Source organism: Ovis aries, chromosome 6 (assembly GCF_016772045.2).
Source record: "Ovis aries strain OAR_USU_Benz2616 breed Rambouillet chromosome 6, ARS-UI_Ramb_v3.0, whole genome shotgun sequence".
In the NCBI taxonomy this organism is placed as follows: Eukaryota; Metazoa; Chordata; class Mammalia; order Artiodactyla; family Bovidae; genus Ovis; species Ovis aries.
The window spans coordinates 45995518-46012892 of NC_056059.1; the positions used below are offsets into that span (position 1 = coordinate 45995518).

At 44.9% G+C, this 17375-nt stretch overlaps 1 non-coding gene and 1 pseudogene across 1 annotated transcript; both read left to right on the plus strand.

The window, feature by feature from the left end:
- The first annotated feature begins 11137 nt into the window (after positions 1–11137).
- Positions 11138–11212, plus strand: TRNAA-UGC (transfer RNA alanine (anticodon UGC)). The gene has a single exon. It is a non-coding gene; the product is annotated as a tRNA-Ala (tRNA).
- A 5618-nt stretch (positions 11213–16830) lies between these two features.
- LOC114115464 (U2 spliceosomal RNA) lies at positions 16831–17047 on the plus strand (annotated as a pseudogene).
- Positions 17048–17375: the final 328 nt, after the last annotated feature.

Sequence of the window (17375 nt, forward strand, 5' to 3'; positions counted from 1 at the left end):
ATACCCATCTGTTTAAGAATTTTCCACAGTTTGTTGTGATCCACACAGTCAAAGGCTTTGGCATAGTCAATAAAACAGAAGTAGATGTTTTTCTGAAACTCTCTTGCTTTTTCAATGGTCCAGCAGATGTTGGCAATTTGATCTCTGGTTCCTCTGCCTTTTCTAAATCCAGCTTGAACATCTGGAAGTTCATTGTTCACATACTGTTGAAGCCTGACTTGGAGAATTTTGAGCATTACTTTGCTAGTGTGTGAGATGAGTGCAATTGTACAGTAGTTTGAGCATTCTTTGGCATTGTGTTTCTTTGGGATCGGAATGAAAACTAACCTTTTCCAGTCCTGTGGCCACTGCTGAGTTTTCCAAATTTGCTGGAATATTGAGTGCAGCACTTTCACAGCATCATCTTTTAGGATTTTAAATAGCTCAACTGGAATTCCATCACTTCCACCAGCTTTGTTCATAGTGATGCTTCCTAAAGCCCACTTGACTTTGTACTCCAGGGTGTCTGGCTCTAGGTGAGTGATCACACCATCGTGATTATCTGGGTTGTGTAGATCTTTTTTGTAGCTCTTCTGTTTATTCTTGTCACCTCTTCTTAATATCTTCTGCTTCTGTTAGGTCCATACCATTTCTGTCCTTTATTGTGCCCATTTTTGCATGAAAATTTCCCTTGGTATCTCTTATTTTCTTGAAGAGATCTCTAGTCTTTCCCATTCTATGGTTTTCATCTATTTCTTTGCATTGATCATCGAGGAAGGTTTTCTTATCTCTCCTTGCTATTCTTTGGAACTCTGCATTCAAATGGTATAGCTTTCCTTTTCTCTGCCTTTCACTTCTCTTCTTTTCTCAGTTATTTGTAAGGCCTCCTCAGACAACCATTTTGCCTTTTTGCATTTCTTTTTCTTGGGGATGGTCTTGATCACTGCCTCCTGTACAATGTTAGGAACCTCCATTCATAGTTCTTCAGGCATTCTGTCTATCAGACCTAATCCCTTGAATCTATTTGTTACTTCCACTGTATATTCCTAAGGGACTTGATTTAGGTCATACCTGAATGGTCTAGTGCTTTTCCCTACTCTCTTCAATTTAAGTCTGAATTTTGCAATGAGTTCATGATCTGAGCCACAGTTAGCTCCCAGTCTTGTTTTTGCTGACTATATAGAGTTTCTCCATCTTTGGCGCAAAGAATATAAGCAGTCTGATTTCAGTGTTGACCATCTGGTGATGTCCATGTGTAGAGTCTTCTCTTGCGTTGTTGCATCTCTAGTCTCTAGAAGACCTAACATGATTACACCAACTAACAGGTGTCATGGGATCAGTTGTGTCCCCATCACAACTGAGTGAGTAAGTAAGAGGGTGTTTGCTATGACCAGTGTGTTCTCTTGGCAAAACTCTATTAGATTTTTCCCTGCTTCATTCTGTACTCCAAGTCCAAATTTGACTGTTACTCCAGGTATTTCTTGACTTCCTACTTTTGCATTCCAGTCCCCTGTAATGAAAAGGACATCTTTTTTGTGTGTTAGTTCTAGAAGGCCTGGTAGGTTTTCACAGACCCATTCAACTTCAATTTCTTCAGCATTACTGGTCAGGCCATAGACTTGGATTACTGTGATACTGGATGGTTTGCCTTGGAAATGAACAGAGATCATTCTATCGTTTTTGAGATTGCATCCGAGTACTGTATTTCAGACTCTTATTGACTATGATGGCTACTCCAATTCTTCTAAAGGATTCTTCCCCACCATAGCAGATACAATGGTCATCTGAGTTAAATTCACCCATTCCAGTCCATTTTTGTTCACCGATTCCTGTAATGTCAATGTTCACCCTTGCCATCTCCTGTTTGACCACTTCCAATTTCCTTGATTCATGTACCTATGCAATATTGCTTTTTACAGCATCAGACTTTGCTTCCATCACCAGTCACATCCACAAATGGGTGTTTTTTTTCTTTGGCTCTGTCTCTATTCATTCTGGAGTTATTTTTCCACTGATCTCCCCATACCCACAAGAGATGCTTAGAGGGCTCAAACAAACCTTGTGCACACCAGGACCCAGTGACCCCACAGAGACTGAAACAGAACTGTGCTTGAGTGTCTCCTGTGGAAGTACAGGTCAGCAGTGGCCTGCTGCAGGGGCAGGGGCTCTGGGTGCAGTAGACCTGGGTATGGCATAAGCCCTCTTGGAGGAGGTCGCCATTAACCCCACCATAAAGCCACTAGAACTTACACAGGACTGGAGAAACAGACTCTTGGAGGGCACAAACACAACCTTGGACCCAGGAGAAAGGAGCAGTGACCCCACAAGAAGCTGACCCAGACTTGCCCATGAGTGTCTGGTGGAGGCATGGGTTGGTGGTGGCCTGTTGCAGGGTTGGGGGCACTGAGTGCAGCAGTGCTTTCATGGAACCCTTTGAAGGAGGTCGCCGTTATCTTCATTACCTCCACCATAGTTTGGCCTCAGGTCGAATAACAGGGAGGGAACACAGCCCCACCCACCAACAGAAAATTGGATTAAAGATTTACTGAGCATGGCCCTGCCCATCAGAACAGAACCCAGTTTCGCCCTCAGTTAGTCTCTTCCATAAGTCTCTTATCCTTCTCCATCAGAGGGCAGACAGAATGAAAACCACAATCACAGGAAACTAACCAATCAGATCACGTGGACTGCAGCCTTGTCTAACTCAACGAAACTATCAGCCATGCCTTGTAGGGTCACCTAAGACAGACGGGTCCTGGTGGAGAATTCTGACCAAACGTGGTCCACTGGAGAAGGGAATGGCAAACCACTTCAGTATTCTTGCCTTGAGAACCCCATGAACAGTATGAAAAGGCAAAAAGATAGGACACTGAAAGATGAACTCCTCAGGTCAGTAGGTGCCCAATATGCTGTGGACAGGGAGGCCTGGTGTGCTGCAGTTCATGGGATCACAAAGAGTCGGACATGACTAGCGACTGAACTCAACTGAACTGAAGAATTTTAGAACCAGAGAACTAAAGGAAGCTTTTTATCTGGTGGATCCCAAGACTTCTTGGAATGGGTTAGAGATGGAGTTCCATCAAGGTAGCAATGAAAATCCCAGAACTGCATTCAACCTTCTGATAGCCTGAGAGAAACCATCTTTTTACCGATGGCTTCCCTGGTGGTTCAGATGGTAAAGAATCCGCCTGCAGCTCAGGAGACTTGAGTTTGATGTCTATTTGTTGGGAAGATCCTCTAGAGAAGAACACCCACTCCAGTATTCTTACCTGGAGAATTCCATGGACAGAGGAGCCTGGCGGGCTACTGTCCATGGTGTTGAAAAGAGTCTGACACTGCTCATCGTAACACTTTCACTTTCAGCTCCAGACTGCGTGCCACCTCTAGACTCCTATTCTCATACTCCTCACTTCATTCAGGAAGATGATGGCATACTGTGGGCAGTGTGGGACTGTTGCTTCATCTGAGGAACACCTTGCTGGAGCCAACATTTTCCTTGAAAAGCACAGTGAATGTATTTTACCCATTAGGAGATGAATTAGCTGCGATGACAGAATGCTGACTATTTAGGACAGTTAATGAGCTTCTCTGTAGGAAACAGCTGCATGGCATCCAAGGAATAGAGTGTGGTATGATTACATGCCAGCACATACCTGGCATGTAGTAGGCACTTAGTGCCCAACTCTTTAACCTTAGGCAAGTGACATGACTCCCTCTTTTTCCTAAAGTGGAAAATGTGGGGAGGGGAAGTCCATGATTTAGTGGGAAAGTCTGGTTTTTGGTCTTAGCTTTGCCATGGGATCCTGGGTGAGTCCCGCCACTTCTCTGAGCCTCAATGTCCACATCTGTAAATAGAGAATTAATTATAAGGTCTCTAAGGTGATTTTTAGCTAAAAAACTCAGAATCCGATGGCTTCAGTGTTTCCACATACCCCTTTCCAGCTCTCACACTCTCTGATTTAATTGGATTTAGAATTGATTTGTTTCTGAGATGGATTTTTTTTTTTAACCTGAGTAAAAATGAAATGACACTTTCCTTTCAGCTGGACTAATCCCAAGCCAGCAGCTCAGAGATGAGGAAAGAAGTGTCAAGTAGACAAAAGGAAGTGAGGGCAACCATGGCAGGGGCTTTCTGAAACCTGTCTCCTTTCAGCCAAAGGTGATCCTTGGGCCGATTACTCTCAACCATGTGCTTGCTGATAGGAAAGGAAGACTCACAGCCTTGATCTGACAAAACTCAGGCAAGGCGATGAGCAATCTATTGTTAAAATGTGGATTTCCTCAAATACTTGTTTTTAGATTCATTTTTGAAGAAAGCAGACTGCTTCGGGGTGTCTTGTTCCTGATCAAGCTCTTCCTAGAACTGTAGGCAGGATGTCATGTCTCCATCCCCAGCCTGGCCTCACTCATGGTGGGTGGTGGGTGCTCCAGGGGCAGAAACATAAGTTTTTGAAAAAATGCTGCATACAGTAAATCCTGCATTAGGATTTAATTCTTGATCTGTTTACAATGTGTGTGTGTGTGTGTGTGCACCTGTGAGGGTGTGGTAGTTAAATAATGCAGTTGATTTCTGTTTTACTTTTAGAAGTTATATGCCCAAATGATCAGACACCTGGGATAGCTATGTGCTTATCCTAACAATGCCACCCTAGAGAAATAATTTTGAAAATTCTCTATTCATTCTTGCTTTTAGAGTTGAAGACACAGTTTTCAAATTGTCCTCAGTGGTAGAGAAACAGTCTCTTAGGAGTGATTTTGAGTTTAAATAACCTGAAGTAATTCAGAGGAAGACTTGTGGATAAGGTAGGTTCTCTGGCTCCTTAAAAACATGCCTGATAAATGTGGAAGGAAGGAGAGACTTAGAAAATCATCATTTCATAACTCCTGGGGAAATCATTGATTCAGACAATGGTCATCAATGCATAAACTCGTTAGATAAAAGATTGATGGGGAACTTGACCACAAAGGGATCAGGCTGAAACTATCTAAACCAATGATTAATCTTTGTGTCACTGAAAGGAAGACATTGAATGCTTCCCAATGTGGTATAATGTGTAACAGCACATGGTACCTCCAGGAGGGATCCCTGCCACAAATGCCGGTGGTGCCTCTAGAGCCCATTTCCATTCATAGGAGTCACGGAGAATAAGTAAAATCACTCAAATGGCACTACAGGAAGCAAAGAAATGAACCTGAATGTGGGTCATTTTTCAGGAAAACTGACCCAGTTTCTACAAATTAGTGGTGGGAAATAAAGTTGGTGGCAGGAGTATTTACGGTTAAAAGAGAATGGGGTTGGGAGGGGGGAGATTAAAAGCAAATGAAGAGACATCAAATGAAAGGAATGATTTTTTTTTAAGAAAACAACTATTTAGGGGACACTTATGATAAATGGGGAAATTTGCTGGGGACTGGGTATAAGGCAATATCAGAGAATTCTTGTAAATTTTGTGTGGCGTGATCATAACTTTGTGGTTATGTGAGACAGAATTGACATGTTTTAGAGCTGCACATTGAAAAATGTAGGGGTGATATGACCCAATGCCAATTTTGGTTTGGACTACATCAGCTAGAACAAAAAACAAAGAATTTCTAGATGGATTAAGATAAAGGACATGTCACAGAATTAATCATTGCATCTGAGTGATGAGTGTATGGGACTCCATTGTACTAGTCTCCTCCGGTGGGAGGAAGAAGTGAGGGAACTTTCCAAAGCCGGTCATTCTCAAGGTGGGGAGCCAGATGTCACAGGCTCCCTGTGGTCCCATCCACGTCATATACATATTACTTTAAAAAGAAAGGAGGAGAAAAATAGAGCGGCAAGGAGAAGAAGGAGGCATATCTCCTTATATGGGATGAAATGATCACCAGGATATAATTTTTAGTGATAAGACAAGAGACAGAATAATGGGCTTAGAATGCTACCATTTGAGTTCTTAAAAAAGTGGGGAGAGGGCAGGGGTAAATCTACCTTCCGGAAGGACACAGAGGAAATCAACGGTTGTTGCTTCCAAGAAGAGAAACTGGTGGCTGGGCCAGGAAAGAAGGGAAATTGACTTGTGCACCAGGTACCTTCTGTACTTTTTGGATCTTGTAGTATGCATGTATGTATCACGTATTCGAAAGTAAAATTGGAAATAAAAGCAGCCAACAAAGAGATTGCATTTATTCCTCTGTTTCAAGCAGGGCGTTTCCAGTCTAGAGGAGGTCTTAACCATTGAGGGATTTTAGGTTTGAGGAGATGATGCTTCATTTATGCCTCTGCTTCTCAAGAAACACTTCCCATAGAATGTGCCGAAGGAATGGCCTGGGCAACACCATTTACAAGGCAGGCAGACGCAGCTCACTGACCACGGCTGAAGAGGACATGGGTTTCCTCCCCCTCCTCCACACTCTCTTCAGCCTCATTTCTTCTTCCTCTTCTCTTTCCCCTTCCCCTTCTCCTTCTCTTCCCTCTTTTAATTAAAAACAATTTTGCTTAGTTTTGGTAAAATGTACATAACATAAAATTTACTATGTTAATGATTTTTAAGTGTAAAATTTAGTTGTTAACACATCCACATTGCTGTGCAACCAACTTCAAGAACTCTTCATTTTGCAAACTGGAACTGTGTACATTTTTAAAACATTTTTTTATTGACATATAAGTGATTTACAATGTTGTGATAGCTTCTGATGTTCAGCAAACTGTTTCAGTTATGTGTGTGTGTGTATACACCCACATACTCTTTTCCATTATAGTTTATCACAGGATATTTTTTAGGTTCTATTTACAAATTTTTTTTTTAATTAGAGGAAAATTGTTTAACAATGTTGTGTTGGTTATCACAGGATATTGAATATATTTCCCTGTGCTATACAGTGGAACCTTATTGTCTATCCTATATATACTAACTTTCATCCACTGATCCAAAACTCCCAATCCATCCCTTCCCCACCCTTCCTCCATCCTGGCAACCACAAGTCTGTTCTCTGTATCTGTGAATCTGTTTCACGGGTCATATTTCAGATTCCACATATAAGCAATACCATATGGTATTGGTCTTTCTCTTCCTGACTTATTTCACTTAGTATGACAATCTCTTGTTCCATCCATGTTGCTGCAAATGGCATTAATTCATTCTTTTTTATGGCTGAGTAGTATTCCTTTGTATGTTGTTGTTTAGTCGCTAAGTTGCGTCCAACTCTTTGCAACCCCATGGACTGCAGCACTCCATGCCTCCCTGTCCCTCACTATCTCCAAGAGTTTGCCCAAGTTCATGTCCGTTGAGTTGGTGATGCTATCCAGCCATCTCATTCCATTGTGTGTGTGTGTGTGTGTGTGTCCATTCATCTGCTGATGGACATTTAGGTTGCCTTCATATCTTGGCTATTGTGAATAAGGCTGCTATGAACATAGAAGGTGTATGTATCTTTATAAATGATAATTTTGTCTGGATATAAGCCTAGGAGTAAGGTTGCTGGATCTTATGGTCACTGTGTATTTAGTTTTTTGAGAAACTTCCATACTGTTCTCCATAATGGCTCCATCAGTTTACATTCCCATTGTGAAATTGTGTACATTAAGCAGTAACTCCCTGTTCTCTCCTTCCCCAGTCCCTAGGGAAGTTCTGCTGTCTGTCTCCATGAATTTTATTACTCTAGGTAGCTCCTTTAAGTGGAATCATAGAGTATTTGCCTTTTTGTGACTTACTTAGCATAATACCTTCAAGGTTCATCCATGCTTATTTCAGAATTTCCTTCCTTTTTAAAGCTGAATGATATTCTGTTGCATGTCTATATCCCATTTTATTTATTCATTTATCTTTTGATAGGCATTTGGGTTGCTTTTAGCTATTGTGAATGCTGCTGCTTATGAATGCATGTTACAGTTATCTCCTCAAGGTCCTCTTTAAATTCTTTTTGGTATATACCCAGAAGTAGAATTGCTGAATTTTATGGTAATTCTTTTTAATGTTTTGAGAAGCTTCCATACTGTTTTTCATAGCAGCTATACCATCTTACATTCTTATCAACAGTGCACAGGGATCATATTTCTTCACATCCTGCCAACAATTGTCATTGTCTATTTTATGTAGTAGCCATACTTGTGGGTATGAGATGGTTTCCTTGTGCATTTCCCTGATGTCAGTTTCTTTTTCTTGACTTGATGCCTTATCTTCAATCCTGCTCTCTTGCTATAGCTCTTAACAAGTCTGTCAGTTTCTTGAAGGTTTTTGTTTTCCAAATGTACCAAAGAATTTTTTATTGGCTCTCTATAGGTTTTGGAGGCCAAAGACTTTTCTGACAGCATGTTATAAAGTTTCATTTAGGCAGTCAGTTTCACATGAAGCAGTAGAATAGCTGATTCAAGACAGCGAGGGTGAGAAAGCCGATTCACTTTGGCTCTAGAATGTCTGCTCCTCAGAGCTATCTTTGAAGTAGGTTTGCCTTCTTACAGTGAATATTTGTTAAGATTTTAGTTATTGCTTTTTATAATGTTGGCAAATTTTGGTATGCTCCAAGAGGCTCTGAGTGACTGAAGTGTGGGTGGTGGTCTTTAAAACCTTCCATCTCTCATGGGCTTCCCTGATGGCTCAGCAGGTAAAGAATCTGCCTGCCATACAGGAGACACAGGTTTGATTCTGAATCAGAAAGATTCCCCTGGAGAAGGAAATGGCAACCCACTCCAGTGCTCTTGCCTAAAAAATCCCATTGACGGAGGAGATGGCTAGCTAAAGCCCAAAGAGTCTGATATGACTGAATGTGAGCATGCACGTCCTCACACACAGACACGCACACACACACACACACACAGACATACACACATATTATGAAGGAAGACGTCCTGTGACCATCTAAGGGAAATCACTCCAGGAAGGGTGCACAATAAGTGCAAAACCCTACGGCAGGAACTTGCCTGAGTCCCCTGACCACAGCAAGGCAAGGCGGCCAGTGGAGCTGGAGCACTGCTGAGAGGGGTGGGAATAGGGCGGTAACCATGGTGATTAAAGGGGCTGCTCCTTTCCTAGGGCTGCCATAGCAAGTACCACACTGAGTGGCTTAAAACAATGACGATGTGCTGTCTCATAGTTCTGGAGGTTAGATGGTCAAAAGCAAGATGTTGGCAGTGTGGGCTCCTTCCAGAGACCATGAGGGGGAGTCCATCCCATGCTCCTCACCTAGCTCCCGGTGGCTGTGGGCAGTCCTTGGCATTCCTTGGCTTGTGGGTACATCACTCCCATGCGTGCCGCTGCCTGCACGTGTGTGGCGTGCTCCCTGTGCATGTCTGTGCCCTAATTTCTCTCTTCTTATGCAGACACCAGTCATACTGGGTTAAGGGCCCTCCCTACTCCAATATGACCTCATCTTAAGTAATTACATCAGTAGCCTCCCTATGTCCCCAAATAAGGGCATGTTCTGAGGTACTGGAGTTCGAGCTTCAACAAATCTTTTTGGGAAACACAATTCAACCAATAACAAAGGCAAAACTTTGCTGAACTAGGGAGTTAAAAAAATGCATTATTTTAACCATAAGAGAGCAGAGCCCTCATACTAGATAGAGGTCCAGAGACCATACAACTGCAGCTTCCCTGGAGCCTAGAAGTTTAAAGGTCTGAGAACCAGAGTGATCAATGAAGCCAGAAGTCAAAGGCCAAAGGAACACTTGGCAAGCCCACAGACCCCTACCTATATGAGTCACGGGAAGGGGGCAGGGGTGGTCCACTGTTCCAACACGTACCAGAGCCTATTCTTTAACGGGTGGGCTGAAGTGTGGCATGGTAGAGTAGATGTCAGGAGCAAGGACTGCCTAGGTTCAAATTCAAGTGTTATGTGATCTTAGGCAAGTTACTTTTCCTCTTTGTTTCTTGGTTTCTTTATCTGAAAATTGAGGAAACAATGTAATCTGTCTCAAAGGGTAATCATGAGGATTATATCTGTCAACCCAGAAAAAGAGCTTAGAACCTTAGTGGGGTGCCTGGCCCCTCATCACTGACCTCCACAGGTTAGTAGATCCTCCCCTGGCTGGGGCCGGGAGTTAGTCCTGCTCAGATGCTCCTTTCCAAGTGGGAAGATGGTTAATTCAAATGGAAGTTGAAAAGAGGTTAATGAAGATGGAGATGCTATTTTCAGAGGCTTGGGCAGAGTGAAGGGAACCAACAGAGGATTATGAAACACCCGAGGACCAGCAAGAACAGGATGCTAGAAGAGGGGAGAGGGGGTTTGTGGATATGAGTGTGGAAGGGACTGAGGCCGCCTTCCAGGTGCTGTAGCCGTGGGGAGAGGAAGTAGTGCTGCCAAGTCAAGGCTGGCAGGGAGGGAGTGAAGGAGCAGCACCTTCTGCCTCCCTCTCCTTCAGCTTCCCATTCTCTGCTGGTGATTTCCCATTCCTCTGCTGGTAATTTCCCATTCCTCTGCTGGTGACTTCCCAGCATGCATTTTCCCCTGACTAAACCCAACTGGAAGCCAAAGGGCAGAGGAATCCAGCAGATTCCAGGTCCTAGAAGGACAGAGGATGGGTCTAGGGTAAATACAGAATTAACAGCCCCTCTACCCAACATGAGGCTTCCCAGGTGGCACCAGGAGTAAAGGATCCATCTGCAATGCAGGAGATGCAAGAAATAAGGGCTCAGTCCGGATCAGGAAGATCCCCTGGAGGAAATGGCAATCCTCTTCACACTCTTACCTGGAGAATTCCATGGACAGAGGAGCCTGGTGGGCTAAAGCCCATAGGGTCGCAAAAGTTGGAGTTGAGTACACGCACACACATCCCCCACAAAGACTGTTTCTTATTGGGAATCCAGGGCAACATATTGAAAGTGTATGTTCCCTGAGCCACATCAACTGGAGCTCACCCCAAATTTCATGTGCTCCCTATGGAGCAGCTCAGGGTCTCCTGACTACTTTGGGCCAGCGGACTGGCAGCAGAGGGGATGCATCACATTCTGGCCCAAGCAGTTAGGAGCCAGTGGGACTCCTCCATCTCTCTCTCCCTCTCACACAGAGAGACTGTGGAGGCCACAGTTTCAAGACAGTGCAGCTTCAAGATGGAAGAGGAATGACCACCCTGCATCAGATTTAGCCTCAGAAAGAAGAAACTCTTTCCTGGGGTAAGCCTGTGAGATTTGGGGATGGAGTATAATCCATCAGTCCCAACATGCAGAAGAAGATGAGGACTGCCCTGATGGTCCAGCGGCTAAGACTCTGCGCTTGCAATGCAGGGGGCCCAAGTTCGATCCTTGGTCAGGGAGCTATATCCCTCATACTACAACTAAGAGTTTGTGTGCCACAGCTAACACCTGGAGCCCCAGATAAATAAACATTAAAAAAAAAAAAAAGGAGGAGGCGATGACCCAGGCCAGGAGGTGCCCTGGGGAGTGGAGAAAATGTCCCTGATGAGACTTGGAAATATGCTGGAAAGAACTTAAAAGAAAAGAAATCACCCCACCCACCTCTATCCCAGAAGGCCCCTGGACATCGACTGTTTCCTGGGATCCTACCTGTGTCCTCTGAGTGAGTGGGCCTCAAGAAGGAGAGCTTAGGGGCAAGGACTAGGGGGACTGAAGGTGCAAAGTGGAGATGGGGAGCAATAAACCAGGGTCTCAGTTTCCTGGGTGGGGAGGGTAGAAGTAGGAGAGGGGAGGGGTACTTCCCTGGAGTCCTCAGCCTGGCAAAGGCTCTAATTAGAAACGACACGATTCAACAATGAAGCATTTTTTCTCTTAAGGAGCTGAGGTGCTGAGGTAAATATATCCTTTGAAGATCTGTTTGTGCCATGAACATCAAAGAGTAAGGAGGGTCCCTCTCTGAAATTTAAATGTAAGGCTTTACCTCTCAACAGCTTGCTGCTGTTTCAAATTAATGCCTAGAACATCACAGGATTCACAGAGGAAGCAGGAGGCCAGATGCATGAGCTGTGCCCAGAGGGAGCAGGCGGCTGGGGCAAGTCCGGGGGTGAACATCCACACGGGCCAGCAATAGGACAGCTGGGCCCACGTCTGGTCAGAGCCCGGAGTCTAGGGGGACCCAGGGGTCGGTGGTGGGGCTCTTGGCCCTGGAAGCCCCACACAGAGAGATTCAGACCCAGAGACAGAGGTCTGTCGGCAGGACCTGTCAGCTCAGTCAGCCTTGGCCTGGGTCTTGGGGCTGAGAACTTGGTTGGGGACCTCACAGGACCCTGACATGGGCAGCGGGCAATGTCAACATGGAGAAAGTGAGGCGAGGCTGAGAGAAGGCACCAGGAGAGGACAATTCTCAACCGAGTGTGGGAGCTGGGTCAGATCCTTGCCCAGCAGGGAAATGCGAGGCTCAGCTGGCACATCCCTCAGGCTCCTGAGACGGTGGGTGCATGGCCATTGCCCAACACAGCCATCAGAACCAGGGTACTGATGCGGAAAAGATGCCAAGGCTTAGGCCACACCCCAAACCACTTCAGTCAGAGTCCCAGTGGCCCGGTGGTCCCAGGTATGTATAAAGCGTCCTAGTGATTCTCAGGTGCAGTCAGGCTATGTGAGGCCAGGGGTTTTCAGTGTGGGGCCCCCAGGTCAGCAGCAGCCCCTAGAAATATGTTGAGAATGCAGATTCTCAGGCCCTGCCCTATTGCATCACAGACTCTGGGGGTGGGACCTGGTGAGCTGTTTCAGTGAGTCCTCCAGGTGATTCTCACAGACACTGAGGTTGGAGAACCGCAGCATTTTGGAGGCAGAAAGAACCACCTGTCTGTCTGTCTCTCTCCTGCGCAGACCGACTCTCTGCAGCAATAATCGTAGCAGCAGATGCTGTGTTCTGGCCGCAGAGAGCTCTGACGGTCCTATCCAGTCTCTGAGGCAGGGGCTTTATTTCTCTCCAACATAATCTGGAAATAGCCCGGCAAGTGACGATGCAAAGAAAGGAGGGGACGGACGGCTGTGTTGTGTGTTGGTAGCCTCTGTCTTCTCCTCGGGCCCTTGTGGTCTCTCAAGAGCAGCATCACTCTGGCAGGTTCTGGGTGGGTTGCTAAGGGAGGCTAAACTGCTCTGCTTCTCCCCAGTGGGCTGTGCCTTTGAAAGAGACCCAGCTGTTCCATTTCAGCTCAGCTTCAATTTCCCTCCCAGCCGGGTAGCTCCCCTGCCTGATTTGGAGCAGATGATCTGGTAGCTGCAGATTCTGCACCCCTTCTCGGGACTGAGGGCCCCCTCTGCCCTGATCAGAGAGATACAGAAGAAAGTGCTAAGGAGTACAGCGAGGCCTGGGAAACTGCCTGCCTTGGTCTCCCCATGCCAAATGCACAGTGAAGCAGGAAAGGGTAGCCGAGGAGAAGGGAGTATGAATCCATTCTCTCCAGAAACTTCTATCAGCACTATATGAGTCAGGATTCTCTGGAGAAACAAAACCAAGAGGAGATTTTATATGTATAAGATATTCTGAGAGAATAATACATAGGAGCAGAGGAAAGTGAAGAAGAGAAACAGAGCTCCAATAGCATTGGAATTCCTGGTGCCAGGAACATTTCAGCTCTCCCCTTCTTGTGATTTTCTTATAAGAGCAATCCAATTCCAGCAGTTTACTTGATATGTGTATATTAGATTTCTGTTGTCAGCATGTCAAAAGGCCTGAGTTATACAAGGAAGGAACTGGGCTGGGTGGGGGCAGGGCAGGCAAGGCCCCCAGGCCCACCGTGCAAGGAGGAGTCACCAGACTCCTGCAAGAGCAGAGCTGGCATCAGAAGTGAGCTCCTTCTCACATTCAGTGCCCTTGCCCTTCTTTTCCCTCACTTGTCCTGGCTCTGGGTAGTAATCCCAGTATTTGGCCACAAATGGAAGTTTTTAATTTGGAGACTCAAAATAGAATTGCTCACTGACTCCTTTGTTTGTTCATTTATTCAACAAACAGTGATTGGAAGCCTATTGGGTGCCTAATGTTGTGATCAGCACTGGAAGCGGCAACAGATGAAGCTTTGTCCCTGTGGGGCTGACTGTCAGGCCAGAAAGACAAATGCTAAGAAAGTAATAACTTGACTGATGAATCCTGGAGAAGCAGAAGTATGGGTGTGTTGGTGTATGTAGCTGCAGGATCTGGAGCAGAGGCTTTAACCGAGTGAAGAGGAACTAAAAAGCCTCTCGATGAAAGTAAAAGAGGAGAGTGAAAAAAGTTGGCTTAAAGCTCAACATTCAGAAAATGAAGATCATGGCATCCGGTCCCATCACTCCATGGGAAATAGATGGAGAAACAGTGGAAACAGTGTCAGACTTTATTTTTTGGGGCTCCAAAATCACTGCAGATGGTGATTGCAGCCATGAAATTAAAAGACACTTACTCCTTGGAAGAAAAGTTATGATCAACTTAGATAGCATATTCAAAAGCAGAGACATTACTTTGCTGACTAAGGTCCGTCTAGTCAAGGCTATGGTTTTTCCAGTAGTCATGTATGGATGTGAGAGTTGGACTGTGAAGAAGGCTGAGCGCCAAAGAATTGATGCTTTTGAACTGTGGTGTTGGAGGAGAGCCAACCAGTCCATTCTAAAGGAGATCAACCCTGGGATTTCTTTGGAAGGAATGATACTAAAGCTAAAACTCCAATACTTTGGCCACCTCATGTAAAGAGTTGACTCATTGGAAAAGACTTTGATGCTGGGAGGGATTGGGAGCAGGAGGAAAAGGGGACGACAGAGGATGAGATGGCTGGATGGCATCACTGACTCGATGGATGTGAGTCTGAGTGAACTCTGGGAGTTGGTGGACAGGGAGGCCTGGTGTGCTGTAATTCATGGGGTTGCAGAGTCGGACACGACTGAGCAACTGAACTGAACTGAACTGAAAGATGAATACAGTTCAGATTGCAGAGAGAAAGAGGGAGAGAATGTATATATTAGAGAAGAGAACATCATCCCAGGTAGAGAGCAGCATATGCTCAAATACTCTCATATCTGTTCGATAAATGCTTGTTCAAAGTCGTCAGGGATTATGGAGATAAATTTACCATCCTACCCTCAAGGAATCAACCCTAACAGGGAAGGAACCAGACAAGTTAGGGGACTGTGACCACACAAAGCAATGCACTGTATGGGGTATAGAGCAGGCTGTTCAATTCAACCAGAGTGGATAAAGAAAGGCTTCCAGGAGGGGTGGTGCCTGCCTGTGCTGGATTTTGAAAGACAAGTAGACATTTGCCAGTCAAAGAAGCGATCAGAGCAAGCCAGGAAGAGATCAGCCAGGGAAAAGCCGAGAGGTAAGGAAACACAGGATGATGCTTCAGATGATCATTAGATGCCCAGGTTAGCCCATGCAACTTAACACAGACCTGAAATGCCATACAGTTGCAAAGAATAGCAGTAGAAATAATTCTGCAGTGGAGTAGCACCCTTAGCATCTTTCATTGAGTCCCACGCACCAATTTTTCTTCCAGGATGAGAACAGATAGCTATTTCTCCAGTGAAACACAGGATGAAACAGTTGGCTTACATCTGAGGATTTGTGCTGCATGAGAAAATATACGTCTTTAAACTAGAATGAAATTTAGGGCACCGAGGTATTTTCACCATTAGTCTAAGAAGCAGAAGGAATTGAGATGGACCAACAAATCTCCAGATTTATGTCTCATAGTTACCGTTCTCAAACTACCACACAATTGCACTCATCTCACACGCTAGTAAAGTAATGCTCAAAATTCTCCAAGCCAGGCTTCAGCAATACATGAACCGAGAACTTCCTGATGTTCAAGCTGGTTTTAGAAAAGGCAGAGGAACCAGAGATCAAATTGCCAACATCCACTGGACCATGGAAAAAGCAAGAGAGTTCCAGAAAAACATCTATTTTTGCCTTATTGACTATGCCAAACACTTTGACTGTGGATCACCACAAACTGTGGAAAATTCTGAAAGAGATGGGAATACCAGACCACCTGACCTGCCTCTTGAGAAACCTATATACAGGTCAGGAAGCAACAGTTAGAACTGGACATGGAACAACAGACTGGTTCCAAATAGGAAAAGGAGTACGTCAAGGCTGTATACTGTCATCCTGCTTATTTAACTTCTTTGCAGAGTACATCATGAGAAATGCTGGACTGGAAGAACCACAAGCTGGAATCAAGACTGCCGGGAAAAATATCAACCTCAGATATGCAGATGACACCACCCTTATGGCAGAAAGTGAAGAGGAGCTAAAAAGCCTCTTGATGAAAGTGAAAGAGGAGTGGAAAAGTTGGCTTAAAGCTCAACATTCAGAAAACGAAGATCATGACATCAGGTCCCATCACTTCATGGGAAATAGACGGGGAAACAGTGACAGATTTTATTTTGGGGGGCTCCCAAATCACTGCAGATGGTGATTGCAGCCATGAAATTAAAAGATGCTTACTCCTTGGAAGAAAAGTTAGGACCAACCTAGACAGCATATTAAAAAGCAGAGACATTACTTTGCCAACAAAGGTCCGTCTAGTCAAGGCTATGGTATTTCCAGTAGTCATGTATGGATGTGAGAGTTGGACTGTGAAGAAAGCTGAGTGCCGAAGAATTGATGCTTTTGAATTGTGGTGTTGGAGAAGACTCTTGAGAGTCCCTTGGACTATAAGGAGATCCAACCAGTCCATTCTAAAGGAGATCGGTCCTGGGTGTTCATTGGAAGGAATGATGCTAAAGCTGAAACTCCAATACTTTGGCTACCTCATGCAAAGAGTTGACTCATTGGAAAAGACTTTGATGCTGGGAGGGATTGGGTGCAGGAGGAGAAGGGGACGACAGAGGATGAGATGGCTGGATGGCATCACTGACTCGATAGACATGAGTTTGAATGGCCTCTGGGAGTTGGTGATGGACAGGGAGGCCTGGCATGCTGTGATTCATGGGGTCACAAAGAGTCGGACACGACCGAGCGACTGAACTAACTAGAACTATCGCTTCTCGGCCTTTTGGCTAAGATCAAGTGTAGTATCTGAACTAACTAGAACTAGTTACCGTCCTCTCTGGGGCAAGACTAACTGTAAAGAAAAGCAGGCAATTGTCTACACATTTAAATCATTGTTCTCTCTTTCTTTCTCTTCTCTTTGACCACCTAGGTATGAAAATTACATATGATGCAATTTTACTATTTGCAGAAAGTGATAGTCACTTGGTTGTGTGCGACTCTTCGCAACACATGAACTGTACCTGCGAGGCTCCTCTGTCCATGGAATTCATCAGGCAAGAATACTGAAGTGGGTAACTGTTCCCTTCTCCAGGGATCAAACCCAGGTCTCTTGCAGGCAGATTTTTACTGTCTGAGCCATCAAGGAAACTCTTTGCAAGCGGCACACATAACCTCTTGGAAGAATACAGGCTGGAACCAGAATGCCAGTTCCACTTTCTGTGTATCCTTGAGCAAGTTACTTCTCTTTTCCTCAGCCTCCTCATCTGTAAAACAGGAATAATAAATGAGAAACAAATGAGTCGCCAAACACA